We start from the raw sequence: 19,190 nt of genomic DNA, 5'->3' as shown, positions 1-19,190 counted from the left end.
GTAGAACTGCCTTCTTAGAAGACAGGAGAGCAAAGGGTGAAACCAGAGGCTCCCTAGGGCATAGGGTCTGAAATGAGAAACTCCCGGTAGCTTCAGCAGTGAGCAGGAGGAGGAATCAAAAGACCCTCCAAACGCCCCTGCAGCCTCCTCATCTCCAGCCGGTCCTCCCCGCAGCTCTAGGGACTGTCCACCAGGTTCCCCAGCCACCCTCAGCCCCCAGAGCCCTCCCGGGCAGACCCCTTACACGAGTCCTTTAAGTGTTGCTTCGTTCGTTTCTGTGGCCCGCCCAGGGAGAAGAGGGTCAAGGCTGTGCTCCATCAGCCCAGTAACATCTGATGGTCGCCAGGATCTGACAGTTCTTACACTGAGTGTGTTATTTTTTGTTTGTTTGTTTCCACAAGTGGCTCAGACTGTAAAGCATCTGCCTGCCAGTGCAGGAGACGTGGGCTCGATCCCTGGGTCAGGAAGATCCCCTGGAGAAGGGCATGGCAGCCCACTCCAGTATTCTTGCCTGGAGAATCCCCATGGACAGAAGAGCCTGGGAGGCTACGGTCCCTAGGGTCACAAAGAGTCAGACACCACCGAACCGGCTTAGCACACAAGCATGCACGTGACCGTAAACTAGACCCTCACAGGGCGGTTGTGGGGTGTTGTCCCCACTCCCCTCCTGGAAGCCTTGCCTTCCCTGCCTCTGGTGGGGTGTTCCAGTGGTGGGCCCAATAAACCATGTGTCCAATATTCCTGTCACTTTGGCATCTCCTCCCAAATGTACTCTGGGCTTGGTCGTGTAAGTTGTTTTAGCTGAGTGGGATGTGAGAAACATCAATAGAAGCAAAGGTTTGCTAAGTACCTCACAATGGGACCTTCTACAAACTTCCTGGGAGCCCTGAACTGCCATGCAGCGAGGTCCAGCTTCTCTGCTAGGGAGACAGCAGAGAAAGACCACATGAAGAGTCACATGGAAAGAAGATGCTCAACCCTATATGGAGAGCAAGGGGGCTCCAGCCAGGCCCGGGGTCCCAGGTGGGCCTGCAGGTGACCCTGCTTCCAGCCATGATCTCACTGTAACTGCATGAAGGACCCAACATGAGACCAGCCCAAGAACCAGCCAGTGGAACTCAGTCAACAAAGAGAATAGGAGGGATAACGAAAGGGAGGGCTTCCCTCGTAGCTCAGTCTGTAAAGAATCTGCCTCAATGCAGGAGACCTGGGTTCAATTCCTGGATCAGGAAGATCCTCTGGAGGAGGGCATGGCAACCCATTCCAGTATTCTTGCCTGGAGAAGTCATTGGACAGAGGAGCCTGGCGGGCTGTAGTCCATGGGGTCGCAAGAGTCAGACACAGCTTAGCCACTAAACCACCAATGAAAGGCTTGTTGTAAGCCATTAAGTTCTGGGGTGGTGTGCTTATAGATAACTGAAATAGCCTATTGTCATTCAATTTAGTTCACAATTCAAGGAGCACTTGAACTTCTAATATGTGTATTCTACACTTCCTGTGTAATAATGGATTACCCAAACGAGGGCATAGACCTCTCCTTCAAGGAGCCTGCAGCCCAGCTGAACCCTCCCACTCCTGCTTCGAACAGACATTATTTTGAGCGCCTGTTATGTGTGACTGCAAAGGTCTCTTGCCTACATTCACCTTGGCTTCCACTTGACCAGCTGTTTTCCATTCACACTTAACCTCCAGGGCTGGAATCAGCTGCTCCTCTCAGAATGAATGCGTCCCAAGTGCTCCCCAAAGACCCAGATCTGGAAACTCTCAGGAAAGATGATGGCAGCTTAGGGAGCATCAACTCACTTAGGAGAAATGGCTCCATCTGCTGCAGGTGGTAGAGACAAATCTCCCCCAAATCTTCTAGGTCAGAAAGGGAAGTGTTCCTGCTTCATATTCAGAGATCCATCAGTTCTTTCAGATTATTGAAATATGTGCTATTCTAGTACAACACATTTTCGTATCCTGTACAAAGAACTCTAAAAATTCAACAATTACAAAACAAACCACCCAGTGAAAATAAGAACCAAAAATCTGACCAGACACCTCACGAAAAAAAGATATGCAGATCGCAACAAAGTTTATTTTAAAATGCTCATTATCATATATCATTCAGTTCAGTTCAGTTCAGTTCACTGGCTCAGTCGTGTCTGACTCTTTGCAACCCCATGAACTGCAGCACGCCAGGCCTCCTTGTCCATCACCAACTCCCGGAGTTCACTCAAACTCATGTCCATCGAGTCGGTGATGCCATCCAGCCATCTCATCCTCTGTCGTCCCCTTTCCCTCCTGCCCTCAATCCCTTCCACCATCAGAGTCTTTTCCAATGAGTCAACTCTTTGCATGAGGCGGCCAAAGTATTGGAGTTTCAGCTTCAGCATCATTCCTTCCAAAGAACATTAGGGAGTTGCCAATTAAAACAAACATGAGACATCACCAAGCACCTCTAGAAAGGCTGAAACCCAGAACACTGAGAACACCAAGTGCTGGTGGAGATGTGAAGACCCGGGAACCCTCACCCGTGCCTGGTGAGGATGCAGCATGGCGCAGCTTTAGGGTAAAGTACACACAGGCTTGCCATAGACTCCAGCAACTGTGCTCCTTGGTATTGACTCCAAAAGGCTGAAACCTGAGGTCCCTGCAGAAACCCACCCAACCATGACTGTTGACAGCAGCTTTATTCATAATTACCGAAAACTGGAAGCAACCCATTGTCTGTAGGTGAGTGGATAAACTCTGGTCCACCCAGACAAGGAATCTTACCCAACAATACGAAGAAATGAGCTATCAAGCCAGGAAAAGACATGGTGGAACCTTAAAACTGTAAAACTAAGTGAAAAAGCTGGTCTGAGAAGGCTGCATCCTATATAATAACAACAATTTGGGAATTGGGAGGGGCTTTATAAATCCAACTATTCTTCTAAAGTTGAGACATGGGTTAGTTATTATTGAACTCGACAATCATAATTGTTTTCCATGGGAAAGTTAACGCCACATATCTGATGACCCAAGTCCCCCTTGTGACAGTTTTTTGTGTGTGATATTAGCATCCAAACAGCTAGATGGAATGTCAAGAAGAAGGCCCAAATAAAACAATTTTTTTCCTTTGCATTGAAGAAAAAAATAAAGCACATTTATTGAGTCCCCACTAAATGTGACATCAAAGGTTTTTCTTATCTGCATTAGAAATTGATAACAAATGAGATAGTACATTGATTGGAAAAGGTCTGCCCTCCTTTTAATCAGTATTTTTCATAAAATAAAAATTTATTAGCCAATACATAAAACTAGCATTTATAAAGTCTACAGTGTATTTATTTGGGCCACAGTGCTGGATTACAAGTATTTGACATTCTGGAAAAGGCAAATCTATAGAGACAGCAGAAAGATCAGTGGTGTCCAAGGCCTAGGGGAGAAAGGAATGAATGAACAGGTAAAGTGCAGGGCATTTTTCAGATGGAGAAATTACTCTCTACCACCCTTTAATGGTGGATATAAGATGGTTTGCATTTGTCAAAACACATAGAACCATGCAACACAAAAAGCGAATCCTAATGTTAACAGTAGACTTTAGTTAATAAAAACAAATCAATTTTACTTCATCAGTTCTAACGCTTGTACACACCAATGCAAGCTGTTGAAAATGGGGGAAACCATGGCAGGGATAGTGAATATTAATTACATGGGAACAGCAACTTTCTGCATGATTTGTCTGTAAACTGAGACTTGTTTGTAAAAATAGCCTATTAATTTTAAAAACATACAAAACATTTCTGAAAGAAATTTTATGAGAAATAAATACATTCAGAAAAATTCCCATTCCTGTTTGGAAGACAATATTGTTAAATATTGGTTAGTGCAACTTCTCCTGAGTTTTGAAGTCAAAAAGTGTGAGTCCTCAACTTTGTTCTTTTTTTTCCTGAAAAAAAAAAAAAATAGGCGATTCCCCACCTGACCTAGGTGACTGGATGGTAGTCCAGGGCCATCCCCACTTGCCCTGGGTGACTGGGCACTCGTCTCCTACTCACAGACACAGCACAGAGGAAGCTAGGAGACCACGTTCCCCGACAGATCCTCCATCCTTCCCTGAATCACCAATGTCCCCGCAGCACTTCGCTGCTGTCTTTAAGAGCTCACAAGTGGCTCCTTCTGGAACCCGTGGCGGAGCAGCCTGGGCAGAGGCCGCAGCGCTGGCATCAGCTGCTGGAAGTGGGCGGCAGGCTTGCGTCTGCGCCTTGCTAAGTGCCCACTGGCCTGGGATCCGAGAACCGCGCTCGGGGCTGCCTTTGATCTGGCCTGCCTGCTGCCAAGTCTCAATTAGACAGCCTGTTAATACAGTTGGTTCTGGCACAAGTGCTGAGAAAAATAAATCAGACGACGGTCTCAAAGAGGAGTGAGTCCCTGACCTGGATATTTGGAGAGGCCAAGAGGAACCACCGCCCTTAGCCTGGGGCCCTCAGCAAAGAGCCCGTGGTGCTGCGTGCGCTCTGGAATGAAGTCTCCTCCGAAAGGAGTCTAGGGTCTGGCTTCCCTGCATTTAGACACTGTCTAACAAATGCAAATTGGCCAAACAAAAGGGAGGTGCTGGCTTTCCCAGGCTGTCATCAGAACAAACACCCGCCACTGTGCCTCCAACATTCCAGGGAAGAAGGGGGCGTCTTGGCTGCGGAAGCAGTGGGACGAGTTCTTCCTCTTGGAAGCGCTTGCTCATGCCAGCTGCTGCGCTCAGCGCTGTCCATTCAGAGAATTTGCGGGATTACGTTCATTAGGAATGTGATTCATTTTCAATTCCGCGGTCAGACAGAGGCTCGGGGCAGGGCGCTCTGCTTTCTTGCCGCAGATGGTCGCCACCAGTTCCAGCCTAACCTCGGGGCACCGTCCTAAAATCTTTCATGCAAGTGGTTCATCGAAAAGAGGAGGTGATGGAAGATGCTCCAGGGTAAGGTAACTGGGGGAAAATCCTATTGCTTTTGCTTAAAAAAAAAAAAATAGGAAGACTGAACCTACTTAGCCTACTTTAAAGGCGTGTCAGCCTGGCTACCTTTTCTCTGCTTCTGTAGCTGTGTGACATCTGTTTCACATGCATTTCTAAGAAATACAAGGAAAAGGAGCAGCCGGGGGGACCAGGAGCCCGAGGCTGGATGTGAAGCTAACCGGGCTTAAGAGGAATTTAGCACTGGGGCGTTTTAGCGTGATTCTGTCTCTAGGGCAACCCCTGAGGATGCACAGGGTAAGAAACAGGACCGCAGAGAAGCGGGGGCTGTGGTGTGGGGCGTGGAAACATCCGGGTCTCACAGTGCAGCGGGCGGGTTGACAACGTCTGTTTGTAAAGACAGCCAGCTGCCTGAGTGGGAAACAGTGAGCCACTGACGGAAGGTCTGCTGTGAAGGTGAGGTGGGGGTGCATTACACCCTAGAGCCTCTTACACCACCTCCTCTTTTCAATGAACCACTTGAATGAAAGATTTTAGGATGGTGCCCCGAGGTTAGGCTGGCACTGGTATCATCCATCTGAGCTAGCAGAAGGCCTGCTTCTAGGCACAAACCCACCCTCCCATCCCAGACTTTGCCATAGGCCCCCCTTTCCCAGCTGTAATGCCCTTGGAAAATGAAGCGGAGCTGGCTGAGGGGATGAATGAGAAATGCAGAGGGAAAGAGTTCTGGCGCATAGGGCTTGGGCCACATCGCAGGGAATATCAATCCACTCTAAGGTGTGTGATCAACGTAAGAGACCCAGACGACACCAATGCCAGCCCCAGGGCTCTAAGGTCTCTTATAGCTGCTGTTCAGTCGCTAAGTCGTGTCCGACTCTTTGCGACCCCATAGACTGCAGCACACCAGGCTTCTCTGTCCTTCACCATCTCCTGGAGTTTGCTCACACTCATGTCCATTGAGTCAGTGATGCCATCCAACCATCTCATCTTCTCCCACCGCCTTCTCCTTTTGCCGTCAATCTTTCCCAGCATCAGGGCCTTTTCCGATGAGTCAGCTCTTTGCATTAAGTGGCCAAAGTATTGGAGTTTCCCGTCTAATAAGACAGCCCTTCTTTATATCTGTAATGGTTCAGTTCAAACCCATAGTAGGTTATTACTCTCATGTACTGCTAGTGAAATTATAAATTGTTACCGTCTTTCTGAAAATAAAATAACCACAAATGTTTGGAGTAGGATATTATGCAGCCATTAAAATTTGATGGACAAAAGGAAATGCTCCCGTGTGACATTAGATGAACCAAATGGACATCACATCTCATGGTTCTGTGCTAGGGGCTGGCCCCATGCGACCTGCAATCCAGTCCACACCACTGCCTGCTCTTGCAAAGCTGTACGTGACACAGCCAGGCTCGCTCACCTGGACGCCCTCTGTGGCCACTTCCACGCTGCAATTGCATGGCTGAGTTGGTGTCACAGAGATCTGCAAAACCTGAAATACATTCTATCTGACCCACTATCCAAAAAAAAAAAAAAGAGTTTATAGACACCAACTCTACATAAATACAAAAGAAAAAAGACTGGGAAGGACCCCAGGCTGTTGACTGTGGTTTGAGTGTGAAGCACCCTGATAACACACACAGGTTTTAAGTTATGTGAGGTGGGCAGTCGGTGAGTACAGGTACTGGTAGACTATGAAGGAAATTTAATGTTTGAAGCTGGAAGAGGGGGTTGATGCCGTCAAGTTCTAAGTGGTGACTCTGAATGAGATCTGAAAAGAGGCCTTGGCTGGGGGTTGGTCATTGGAGAGTTCCATGAATGTCCATATGGTCAGGATGAGAAAGTGAGGAGGAAAGGACAGCCATAAATATGGGCCATTGGATACACAGAGTTTGTGGGAAAATTTAAAAATGTAGGGGCTTTCCTGGTGGTTCATTGGCCAAGATCCCAACAGTCCCAATGCAGGGAGCCTGGGTCCAATCCTCGGTCACAGAACTAGATCCCACACGCCGCAACTAAGACCTGGAACAGTCAAATAAATAAATACACGTGAGTAAACAAACAAAACAAAAAAATAAATACACATGGAATCCCAAGAAGTAAATGCGCCAAAGTGATGTCCGGCTCAGGAGAGCGGAAGCCAGGCAGTGGCTAAAGGATTTAAGAGCTCAGCGGTGGTTCATGCTGTGGGTGCCCCCACCATGAAACCTGCAGAAATGATTATAGAGCGTGAAATCTCCTTTAAAGTTAAAAATGAGTCTTCCACGTAAATTCACTTGTGTCCCATCACTTCTCAGATTTCTGGCAATCTCTCCCTTTTCTTTCATTCTCTTTAAAACGTCCCCTTGTACGCCTGTATTTCTTGATAAATAAACCAAATATCATCTATTTTGCTTGCCAAAACTAAGCCTTTCTCAGATGTTAAGGATGAAACCACCCCCAAACAACTGGCCTGTTCAGAAAAGGAAGCTATTAGATAAGGAAATGGTGTGAATTTTTTTCCGGATGTGAAAATATACACTTTAATTTCACAAGTTAGTAATTAGTATCAGAGGATAAAGTCATAATCCAAAACAATAATCTTTATTACCAAAATAGAGATGAAACACAATTAAAATGAACAATATTACTAGCCATAATTGCTAATCAATTAGCTGAGAAGCTATATTACTGTAATCTTCCCGGTCCTCAATTTGCCCTTCCTATATTTTTTTCACTTTTTATAACGGAAGATGGAGACTGGCTAAAAGGGTGCATCTGCAATGCCCTTTCTGAACCACCTCTCGGGACCCAGCCATCTCATCCTCTTGCCTGAGTGCCTCTACCCACTAGGTGCCTGGCACCTGTGTCCCTGGCTATGGAGCTCAAGGTCCATTCCAACCATCATTTTTCAGCTGCACTTGGTCAATCGTGTGCTAAGTCACTTCAGTCACATCCAACTCTTTGCAATCCTGCAGACTGTAGCCAGCTAGGCTCCTCTGTCCATGGGAATCTCCCAGCAAGAATACTGGAGTGGGTTGCCGTGCCCTCCACCAGGGGAATCTTCCGAACCCAGCGATTGAACCTGCACCTCTTATGTCTCCTGCATTTGCAGGTGGGTTCCTTACCACTAGCACCCACCTGGGAAGCCCAAGAATACTGGAGTGGGTAGCCATTCCCTTCTTCAGGGGATTTTCCCAACCCCAAGATGGAACCCAGGTCTCCTGCATGGCAGGCAGATTCTCTACCATCTGAGCCAGCAGGGTCGATCATGCTCACTAGCAAACACATAAGGTAGCATCTACTCCCCCAGCTGCCATCTGTTGCCTTTTCCTGCTCAGAACAACCCCGAGATGAACAAACCACAGCCCAGGAGCCCGTGCTGAGCCCCACCAAACCAGGGCACGTGAGGAGCCAAGCTTGACCTTCAGGATTCAGCCTTCATCCCTGGAAGCAAATCATAAGGACCACCCACCTGGAGCCCAGTTTCCAGAGAATCCAGTTCACACCAGGACAGTTTTACCCATTACATTTCTCCCCATTTCTGAATAATGTCAGCCCTTCAAAGGAAGACGGAGAAGGCAATGGCACCCCACTCCAGTACTTTTGCCTAGAAAATCCCATGGACAGAGGAGCCTGGTAGGCTGCAGTCCATGGGGTCACGAAGAGTCAGACACAACTGAGCGACTTCACTTTCACTTTTACTTTCATGCATTGGAGAAGGAAATGGCAACACATTCCAGTGTTCTTGCCTGGAGAATCCCAGGTACGGAGGAGCCTGGTGGACTGCCATCTATGGGGTCACACAGAGTCAGACTCAACTGAAGCAACTTAGCAGCAGTAGCAGCAAAGGAAGAAGGTGCTGAATCTCAGACTTCACGGCTTTCCTGAGCTTTTTACAGTGTGACTGGAGATAATTTGTGCCAGTGATGGCCTGTCCCTGTGCAGCATAGAGATGGCGCTCTGGACAGTTAGAGGCAGCCTCGAGGCTCCTGGCCACGGAGGTCCGACTGTCCTGGAGTTTGGTCTCCCTTGGAAGAGAAAGATCCCAGCTCTGGAAGGAACCTTGGTGGCGGGGGTTCGGCTGTTGACAGCCTCAGGGAGCCTGGCCAGTCGGTCAGGGGAGGTCAGCTGTGAGCAAGGACAGGAGCGGACAGGAATAGACCACCGGTGCCCTGACCTCCATCCCTCCTGCTCCAGCTCTGGCAGAGACGCTCTCAGGTGTGGGGTGCTTGGCTTCCCTTAGGTCTGCGGCTTCAGCTGTGAGGCGTGGGTCCTCTGTCCTGGCAGACGTGGGTGATCATCAGGGTCAAGCCAGGGCCCCTAGGCTTGGAGAAACCGATCAGAGCACCGACGCTGCCTGCCCTGGGCTGGGAGTCAACAGCCTTCCGCTCTGGCTTTGCCAGATCACTCACCGCATTTGGGAGCAGGTTTTGGACAAAGTGTCCACGCAGGGGAGCTGCTCCCAAGGCCCACATTGCGTCTCTACCTCCCCTCCACCCTTCCACTGCTCAGAACCAGGCAGGGGCTCCCCTGCTCCTGGGGCTGCAGCGGCCACAAGTCCCAGCTCCCAGCCTCCTGTTCCTTCCCATCCTGAATTCAGGTGAGGTCGGGGGGAGGGGAACCTCTTGCAGCAACCCCCATCCTGACCTGGACCCACACAGGAAGAAAAGGTCAGGAAAGGCTTGAGAGGACAGATGGCAAGGAAAGCTGAGGGGCTGCACACAACTCAGATTGAGCAAATCTTGATCAATCACTGGCCATTCTTTTTGGTTGAAGGAAAAAAGCAAAAAGAAAAAATGGTAATCTGATCTCAATCTAACCAGAAAACTTGCTCCGTGTTGCAGCCTTCCCTGCTCTCAGCCTGGAGGAAATCTTCCGACTGACCCTGGACGCCGATCAGGAACACAGGAACCAACACTGATGCTGTGAGCTTGTCAACTCAGTGCAGATGGCTCTGCAAAAGCAGCTGATCTGAAGCACTGAAGCACGGGACTCTGGTTTTGCTGGGATGTTACATTAGTATAACACTGGCTGCTTACCAATCCCCTTAAAGAGAAGGAAGAACAGTTCTTCTAAGGACAGAGACCTCCCTGGTGGCTCAGATGGTTAAAGAATCTGCCTGTAATGCAGGAAACTTGGTTTTGATCTCTGGGTTGGGAAGATCTCCTGAAGGAGGAAATGGCAACCCACTCCAGTAGTCTTGTCTGGAGAATCCCATGGACAGAGGAGCCTGGTGGGCTCATGGGGTGGCAAAGAATAGGACACGACTGAAGCAACTTAGCACACACACATGAGAACTCTGAAGGCCAGGGAAGGTGGCCTGGACCAAGGTGGATGGAAGGAAGAATGGCCGTGTCTTTTCAACCCTCTGCCAAGCCTCTTGGGAGTCTCAGTGTCTGAGATGAAGGTCTCTTCTGCTGGACTTTTGGGGAAGAAGCAAAAATGGGAAGAGTGGGAGACGCAGAACACAGGGCATGACCCTGACCTTGGCAAGTCTTAAGGTGACCTTGACCTCGATAACTGCCAAGACCGTGACCTCACTGCCCAGGCTCCCATGGACCAGCGGCTCCAGCCATGGTCTCCTGGGAGCCCCAGGACACGTCCTGCAGAACCAGGTGAAGGAAGGAGCAAGGAGAGGAGGAGAGGGAAGAGGGTTTCAAACTTTGCTCATAGATATTCCTGCGGCGGTGTTTAATACGGCTCCTTTGTTTGTTCCTACAATGGATCTTATCTTGGGTGAGGGCTGTGTTCAGGTCTATTATTACCCGATATAAAAGGCTTGCAGGCTTTCTTCCCCCTTGTTCGGCGGCACTGGAGTGCCAGAGCAAATTTAATCGAAGAACCAGCTCCGGGGAGAGCCTTCGGAGACTCTCCCCTTTCTCCTAATGCCGTTATCTCCCCTTCCTTGTGTTGGGGAGGCATAAAAATCACAAAAAAGTCATTCTGAGGATATTCTCCCTGATAATTATTGTCAGACTTGGAGATAAGTCCTCTACGTGATGTAACGTGTGTTCACCGGGCCCCCTGAATGCAAATCTTGCCGCAGCCCCGCCAGACAATGGTCGCCCGACATCACTGGGGCCTCCGCGCTCTGCCACAGACAAGAGAGCGCTTTGATTTTTTTTGTGTTTCGATAAGGCCCAATCTGGGGGCCTTTATCTCCACTGTTATATTTAAAGATGACATTCTAGCCCTGCCGGCTTGCCTTTTGTTTCGACCCTGATTATCCCAAATGTTGTTGTTTAGTCAAACTCACCAGCTTAATGAAAGGCCTGCTCCCAATTTAAGGAAAATTATTTAAATGCAGAGTATCCTATACACTGCGGCTTCAAAAAGAACTAGGTGGTTAATCAAAAGTTAATTGTATAATTCTCATGCAGATTAGGGCCTCCGCAAATGAATCCCAGGTTGTGATTATTTAAAAAAAAAGAGAGAGAGAGCGCGCAGAGCAATGCACAGGGGCCCCCAGTCTGGTAAACAATCAGCCCGGGTTTAATTTGTGGTAAACAAAGTGATGATACACTAGGGGTCTCCACAGGAGAAAAAAAGGTGAAAATAAATTAAAGCACAACATACAGATATCATCTTTTTGTTTGAGGCCATCTTTCAAAAACATAAGCTAAATGAATAAAAAGCAACCCATTAATATTTACCGGAAGCGGAGAACTCTACAAAGACTGGCAGCTCCGTAATTACACTGCCGTGTTAGGAGGGGCCCGGGGCAGCAGACGGACGTCCTCCGCCACCGCTGCAATGACCACGCCTGCGCCCTCCCTTTGGGAAGCGAGACAGTGGCCTCTCCCCGGCCATCTGGAGACCCACACCTGACCACCTGGCTTTGTCTTCCCGGAGCATGTCGATCGCCCACTCCAGCTGGGGCAGGTTGGCCACGGATGACCTGCAATCCCATCAGAAAGGCCAGGCTTCCAGGAGAGCTGGGGGTGTATTCCAGTGGGCTAATAGCCTGAAGGAATGCGGTTTCTGATCCAGAAAAATTAGACAATGGACGTGGTCACCTTTGCTTCATCCCAGCAACGAGCTTCTCCCTTCTTGGGAGTGGTACGCCCCAGCCCTAGTCTCACCGGGGTGACCGCTGGCCTGCTCTTGGCTTCTCCCGGAGGAGATCACAGCCCGGGGAGAAGCCGGCGGTTCTCATGCCTCTTCTGTGTTTTCAGAGGAATGGAGCCAGTTTCAAAGACCGCAGCCCTCAGGGACTGCGAGGCCTGGCAACCTCTGTTCAGTTATCACCTCAGTGGCAAGAGTCCCGGAGCCACCCCGGAGTCCTGTGGGGTCCACTGGGACCACCGCCTTCCAGGTGACGCTGAGTGCTCTGGATGCAGCATCCTGCTCCTTCCCTCCAGGGCTCAGATACAGCAGGGGGTGATGACAGAGTTCGGGGCATGCGGGAGGCATTATTTGTCAAGATAAGTGGTGGGAATCAGCTGAGACCGCACTCATGACCTGCAGCGTTAATTCATAAGTTTCCCCACATTCAAGTTCTGGGCTGAATATTAAAGACTAATATAAGTCTTCCTGCTCTCCTGCCATTCAACTGCATACCTGCTCAGAGAAGAAAACTCTAAAAACCACGAAAAGAGAGAAGGTCGAAGTAGGGGCAAGGGTCGCTGTGACCAGCTCCATCTCTAGCCTCGCAGGAAAGAGTTTCCATCTACCCTCCCCCTGCCCGGTTGGGCCAGTCCGAGCCCCACACTTCAGGTGCAAGAATCTGTGATTCCTCCCATTTCCACAACTGGTGCAGGCTGCAGGCCAAGACCTGACCAAGTACTGAGAAATCTCGCATCTCAGCAGCAAAACACAGGATCTTTCCTGGCAGTGGGCTCCTTTTTGCTGTTGTTTAGTCACTAAGTCACGTCTGACTCCTCAACTGCAGCACGCCAGGCTTCCCTGTCCCCTACTGTCTCCCAGAGTTTGCTCAAACTCATGTCCATTGAGTCAATGATGCCATCCAACCATCTCATCCTCTGTCACCACCTCCTCCTCCCGTCGTCAATCTTTCCCAGCATCAGGGTCTTTTCCGATGAATCAGCTAGTTGCATCAGATGGCTTGAGTATCAGAGCTTTGGCATCAGTCCTTCCGTGAGTATCCAGGGTTGATTTCCTCTTGTGCCTGTACGTGTTCACCACTTGTATCAATTTCCCGAGGCTGCTGAAGCAAAGACCACTCTCTCTTTGGCTTAAAACAGCAGACTGTTATGGTCTTGAGGTTCTGGTGGCCAGAAGGCCGAAATCAAGGTGTCCACAGGGCCATGCTCCTCTGGAGGCTCTAGGGGTGTAAGGGCAAGCTTCCTGCCTCCTCCAACTCCTGGAGGCTCCCAGCTGTGGCATCCTTCAGTCCCTGCCATCTCCCTGCATCTCTGTGTCTTCTTTTAAGGCCACCAGCCATCAGACCAGGGGTCCACATTACTCCAGCATGACCTCATCGAAACTGACTAAATTGGCAAAGAAGGCCACAATCTGGGCTTACCTTTTCATGCTGTTCACAGGCTTCAGGGAAAGCCTGGCGTGCTGCAGTCCATGACGTCACAAAGAGTCAGACGTGACTTAGCAACTGAACAACACAAGGAACAAATCCAAGGCTCCTGGGGGTTAGTACTGCGGCAGACCTTTGGGGGAAGAGACCCAGTTCAGCCCATAGCAGAGCTGCAGGCGAAAGTGCCCTCCTGCACCCCTTACCTGGTTACTGCCCCACACCCCATTACGTGCTCCATCTCTGCCTGCAAACAAGAGCCCCAAAAGAACGTCCTCCAAGGCCCCAGAAGGAGCCTCACTGGACAGGAGGGAGCTGGGAGACACAGGTCTTCAGGGGCAGCTTCATCACCCTGTTTGAAATTACTTCCAGGCCAAATCAGGCCTCCACACCACCCCTGGCCGTCCCTCTAAAGAGCTTCTGGCCCTCCGGGTGGCCTTTAGTGCACCATCTAGTGGTCGATCCTACAACTGCACCTCTTTACTGAGACGTTTGAATTAACTCCCCTGTATCAGTCCTGCCCAGGGGCCACCTCTCATAATGGAAAAATATAACCCACAAGCTGACTTTTCAAAGCAGCTACCCTGTTCCTTTCAGGCAAGACTACGGAGCTGTTAGTTCATGCAGAGCCAATCACTGTGTCTTAATAACAGACACAGAAGAGCCCTGAATCATAAAATGGGTCTGGGAACGCAAAAGTCACCAGGCAGAGCCCCAGGTCCCCCCCAGGACTTTCACCCAGACTCCATCACACCTCTGCGACTGCCCCATACATCTTAATAAATCTCACATTAGAGAGAAACCTTTGAAACCAAATTGTCCAGTAATGCACATTTTCCAATCAAAACACATGGGAGTTTTAAAATATTTACCACCCATAAATAAAATATGTTGCCTGTCTGACACTTTTTATCACCCCCACACACTGCTTATGGATTGACACTGAACATCGATGTTGATGTATAAATAATAATATTAGGCACAGAAATCTGCGGCTTCCAGCAAGATCTAATCACACCAGCTTGGGTCCCAGGGAAAGACACACTCCTCAGAGCCGTTTTGAAGATGAGATGTTATCACCTTGTCATGTCTCTTGCCCTAGACAGGTGTCACCTGCCTCCCTGCCTGTGAGCGACGCCTGGGAATGGGGCTAAGGAGCCACGAGCACCTGGAGGGGCCCACTGCCCCGCGGGCCTGGGACGCGGGCAGGCAGAGGAGGGTGGAGGTGGGCACACGACCGCAGGCTGCAAACGCAGCAGGGCTGGACCGCACCGAGCCTCCTGCCCAAGCCTGTCCTGGACGCACAAAGCCAGCCCGGGGTCATCGGGGTGAACAGGGGTGGAGAAGGAAAGTGGGAAGACCTCAGTGCTATCCTGAGGTCACAGACATGATGCTCTGGCCCCAGGGGCAGGGAGCTGGCTCCTCTGACCCTGGGTTCTGGCTCCAAGAAGGGGCTCCAGGCTGCGTGTGGCACAGCCGAGCAGGTGGGGCTTTTCAGGAGAAGCGGTACCTTCAGGGGCCCGGCCTCACCAGCTGGGGTCCGGGGAGTTGAGGCGTTCAGTGAAGGACTCCCCGTCATACCTACAGGGTGAACCACAGAGAAGGGCTCAGGGTAACACAGGCCAGGGGCCTGGGGGGTGGATGGGAGCTAACTCTCCACAGCAGTAAATCATGGGGTGGCTTCCCTGCTCTCTTGAAACAGAACAGGGACCCAGCTACAGGAGGGGCACGGGACAAGATAACTTAATTTTAGAAATCACAAGGTATTGGGTTGGCCAAAAAGTTTGTTCAGTTTTACTTCTAAAAAAAAGGACCTAATTTTCATTTTCACCAAGAACTTTATGTTGTTCAGTTTCTCAGACTTGTCTGACTCTTTGCCACCCCATGGACTGCAGCACGCCAGGCTTCCCTGTCCTTCACCATCTCCTGGAGTTTGCTCAAGCTCATGTCCATTGGGTCAGTGATGCCATCCAACCATCTCATCCTTACTGAAAGACACATTCACTGACTGAACAAACTTTTTGGCCAACCCGAATATAACATCACTATGAATGTGATAGAGGAGGAAATGGCATCCCGCTCCAGTGTTCTTGCCTGGAGAATCCCATGGACAGAGGAGTCTGGCGGGCTGCAGTCTATGGGGTCGCAGAGAGTCAGACATGACTGTCGTGCCTTAGCACGCATGCGTAAATGTGATAAGCTATTACTCCTTTGGTCAAAGCGTGGACATCATCTTCTAAATTGCCTGTGGCGGGGCAGCCCAGAGGCCCTCAATCAGGGCTGGAGAGAAGACAGAACCCACCCCAGGCAGGGATGCCTCAGGAGCGGAGGCGGTCAGAGGTCACCCACAGCCACCTCAGGGAGCTCCCAGAACAGGAGGCCCCAGGGCAGGAGGAAACCAGAGGAACACGCCCTCTGTCCCCAGACACTTTGCCAGCAGAGAAGTGTCTCAGTGCGCCCCCTCCCCACCAAGAAGAAAGGTGAGGCTCAGGAGGTGCCCACCCTCCCCCAGAAGAGGCAGAACTGAGGCTCACTCCCGGAGCTTGAGCTGGGGCCCCAGCTTTGCTCCCCAGGGCACTAAGGTGTCTGGAAAGGACACAGGGACTCTGCCATCTCCGCACCTGCGGGCCAGCAGGCAGCCAGCTCCAGCCGGTGCTGAGCATCCTTACGCTGTGCTCTGGAAAGGGAACGCGGGAAAAGTGATTTTTCTCTAGAAGAGAAAGAACAAAGATTCATGCAGCCCTTGTGGGTCCACACCCAGTGCCCGGCGCCCCATGCTCACAGGCCCCCTGGACCCCAAGTCCGGCGGAAACCATCTGCCCTTCAGTGCCCCAGCCTGGCTGCAGGGGAGGCTGCGGCGCGCCCTCTGGTGGTCAACCCTGGAGCCACATGCGCCGCGTGCCCAGGACCAGGCTTCGCAGCCATCAGTCAGAGGGAACAAGGGCAGGTGGAATCCATTTGTAAACACCTCGGTGACAACTAGAGAAACCGATAAATCCAGAGTACAATCAAGCTTCCCATTGCTGCACACTAACTCAGGAAGGAAAACAACTTCGCTTCCGCTTTTTTTTTTTTTTTTTCAACAGTCCAGCTTCCTGGTTACATATATTTTCAGGGATTCAAAAAGCAGTTGATCTTTTCTCCAGCAGAAGTCCCAGGAAGGAGTGCAGAGACCAGACCAGCCAGTTCGGGCAGCTCTGGAGGTGATAAAGTGTCCTGAAGAAATGAGCCTGTCTCCTCACCACTCACTCCCTCAAGAATTTATGGGGCAATTATGTTTGAGGGAAGGTTCTGGAACCTGGCAGCCCCCTGCTTCTATCCTGCTTGCTCATCCTGTTGCCTTGGAGCCTTGGGCAAAACACGTCATTTCTCCCTGATCAAGCTTCCATCTGCAGAAGGTGACCCCACAGGAGTAGTGGGAGACAGAGATGAGAGAATATGTCTTAGAACTTGAGAATCTTTATTTAGTGTTCTTTTAGGTTTTATGGGAAAGTCACACAGATAGAAAAGGATACCCATCACACACTTGCCCCCACTGTTGACATGTAACACATGTGTGGCACACTGGCCCAGATAATGAGCCCATTGGTGGTGGCTTAGATGATAAAGAATCTGCCTGCCGTGCTGGACACCCAGTTCTATCCTTGGGTTGGGAAGAGCCCCTGGAGAAAGGGATGGCTAGCCACTCCAGTAACCTTGTTAGGAAGATTCCATGGACAGAGGAGCCTGGCGGGCTACAGTCCATGGGGTCACAAAGAGCCAGACACGACTGAGTGACTAGCACTTTCAGTTTCACTTCTCATTGATACAATAATATTAACTGAAATCCATACCCTCTTTGGGGCTTCCCTGGTGGCTCAGCAGGAAAGAATCTGCCTGCCAATGCAGGGTCTCCCTGATTCTCCTGAGTTCGATCCCTGGGTCGGAAAGATCCCTTGGAGAAGGAATGGCAACCCACTCCAGTAGTCTTGCCTGAATAATCCCATGGACAGAGGAGCCTGACAGGCTATACAGTCTGTGGTGTCGCAAAAGATCAGACATGACTTGGTGACTAAAAACCAACAGCAATACCCTCTTCAGGCTTCCTTGGTTTTCCCTGAATGTCCTTGTCTGTCTCCAGACCCCACATTCTGCTCGGTCTAGAGGCACCATCTCCTCGGTGCCTCTAGACCGTGACAGTTTCTCAACAGTCCTTGTTCGAGTGACAGTCTAGAGAAGTCCTGGGTGTATATTTTGTGCTGGGAGGAGCCGTTTGGTGGAAGGAGGGACCAAGTAGCAGCAGCTGCTGCTGCTAAGTCGCTTCAGTCATGTCCGACTCTGTGCAACCCCAGAGACGGCAGCCCACCAGGCTCCCCCGTCCCTGGGATTCTCCAAGCAAGAACACTGGAGTGGGTTGCCATTTCCTTCTCCAATGCATGAAAGTGAAAAGTGAAAGTGAAGTCGCTCAGTCGTGTCCGACTCCTAGCGACCCCATGGACTGCAGCCTACCATGGTCCTCCGTCCATGGGATTTGCCAGGCAAGAGTACTGGAGTGGGGTGCCATTGCCTTCTCTGAGTAGCAGCAGAGGAATTCTCAAATCAGAAACTCAACCTTACTGGGGAGGTGCAGTGTTTCCAGGGCTGGCCAAGGCTCTGCACCCTGGAGGTAGGTGCCGGCAGCATTAGGAGGGGTGGCTTTCTTCCTGTCCCTGGGAAGCACGTGATACAAAATCCAGGGACTCCTTTCTTAGCCTATCCACACCCCTCAGCAGACAATGCAACTGGAGGAATTCTCACGTGTCCGGTGCAGATTAGGGAATACAGCATCATCCTCTACCGGAGACACTGCAGGGAAGGAGCCACGCTCGTACACTGATGGTGGGAATGGAAATCGGCAAAACCCTTTGGAGGGGCAACGTGGGAGTAGCTGAAAGAGCGCCGTATGTGTTTACCTTTTGCTTCAGCAATCCAGCTTCCAGAATCCAACCTAAAGATACACCTCCGGCAACAGGGAATAGATACAAGGTTAGCGATGGCAGTGCTGCTTTGCAAAATGCTGGAAACAGCCTAATGACCACAATCAAGAGAGGCTGAGTGAAGTGTGGCCAGTCCGCTTGGAAGATGTGAAAACAAGAAGGAAGATCCTCATGAAACACTAGTGACGCTCAAGATGTGAAAAAGCAAAGTGTAAGAAGAGAAGGTGTGTATACCACTCAGGGAAAGGAGGGCAATAGAGCATACCTGAATATCCCTCATTTGCGCAAACAGAAGCACAGGCACGACAAGCTGAAAACCCACAAGACACTCAAAGGGAAAAGGCAGGAAAATTGAGGGGGTGGGGACAGGCGGAGAAAGGGCCAGGGGACACCCCTCTGAGGACAATATTTACACGGTTCTGGCTTTTAGAGACATGCTAATTCACATACTCAAAATTTTTAATTAAATAAAGAGAAGAACCCCCAGATGGAATACAAACAGAAACAGATGAACCTAAATGTATTTTGGACGCCAGCACAGTGAAGACAGAAGAGCCAATTCAAGGGACTTTTGAACTGGTCACTCTGTGTCTGCCCTTAGCACCGCAGGCTATAGATAAAACAACAACAAAAACTGTTAAAAAAAAAAAAAATTATCTGATTTGTTCACAGCGGTATGAGATAGCAATTCTAAAATTATGGGGCTTTTTCCCTTTTTTTCTTCTGCAGCACTTCACGGCATGCAGACCTTCCCCAACCAGGGATCGGACCCAAGCCCCCTGCAGTGGAAGCACAGAGTCTTAGTCACTGGACCACCAGGAAAGCCCAATTCTAAAAT

At 50.2% G+C, this 19,190-nt stretch overlaps 1 long non-coding RNA gene across 1 annotated transcript in view; it reads right to left on the bottom strand.

Annotated features, from left to right (window-relative positions):
* Nucleotides 1–6,617: 6,617 nt before the first annotated feature.
* Nucleotides 6,618–19,190, bottom strand: part of LOC129636694 (uncharacterized) — a 30,912-nt gene continuing 18,339 nt past the window's right edge. The window contains exon 3 of the long non-coding RNA XR_008707078.1: nucleotides 6,618–6,949. This is a non-coding gene — a long non-coding RNA (uncharacterized LOC129636694). The remainder of the gene's footprint in view (nucleotides 6,950–19,190) is intronic.

The sequence above is a fragment of the Bubalus kerabau genome, chromosome 22 (genome assembly GCF_029407905.1).
Source record: "Bubalus kerabau isolate K-KA32 ecotype Philippines breed swamp buffalo chromosome 22, PCC_UOA_SB_1v2, whole genome shotgun sequence".
Taxonomy (NCBI): Eukaryota; Metazoa; Chordata; class Mammalia; order Artiodactyla; family Bovidae; genus Bubalus; species Bubalus kerabau.
The sequence above is the reverse complement of the archived record's forward strand: the minus strand, read 5'-3'. Positions and strand labels throughout refer to the sequence as shown.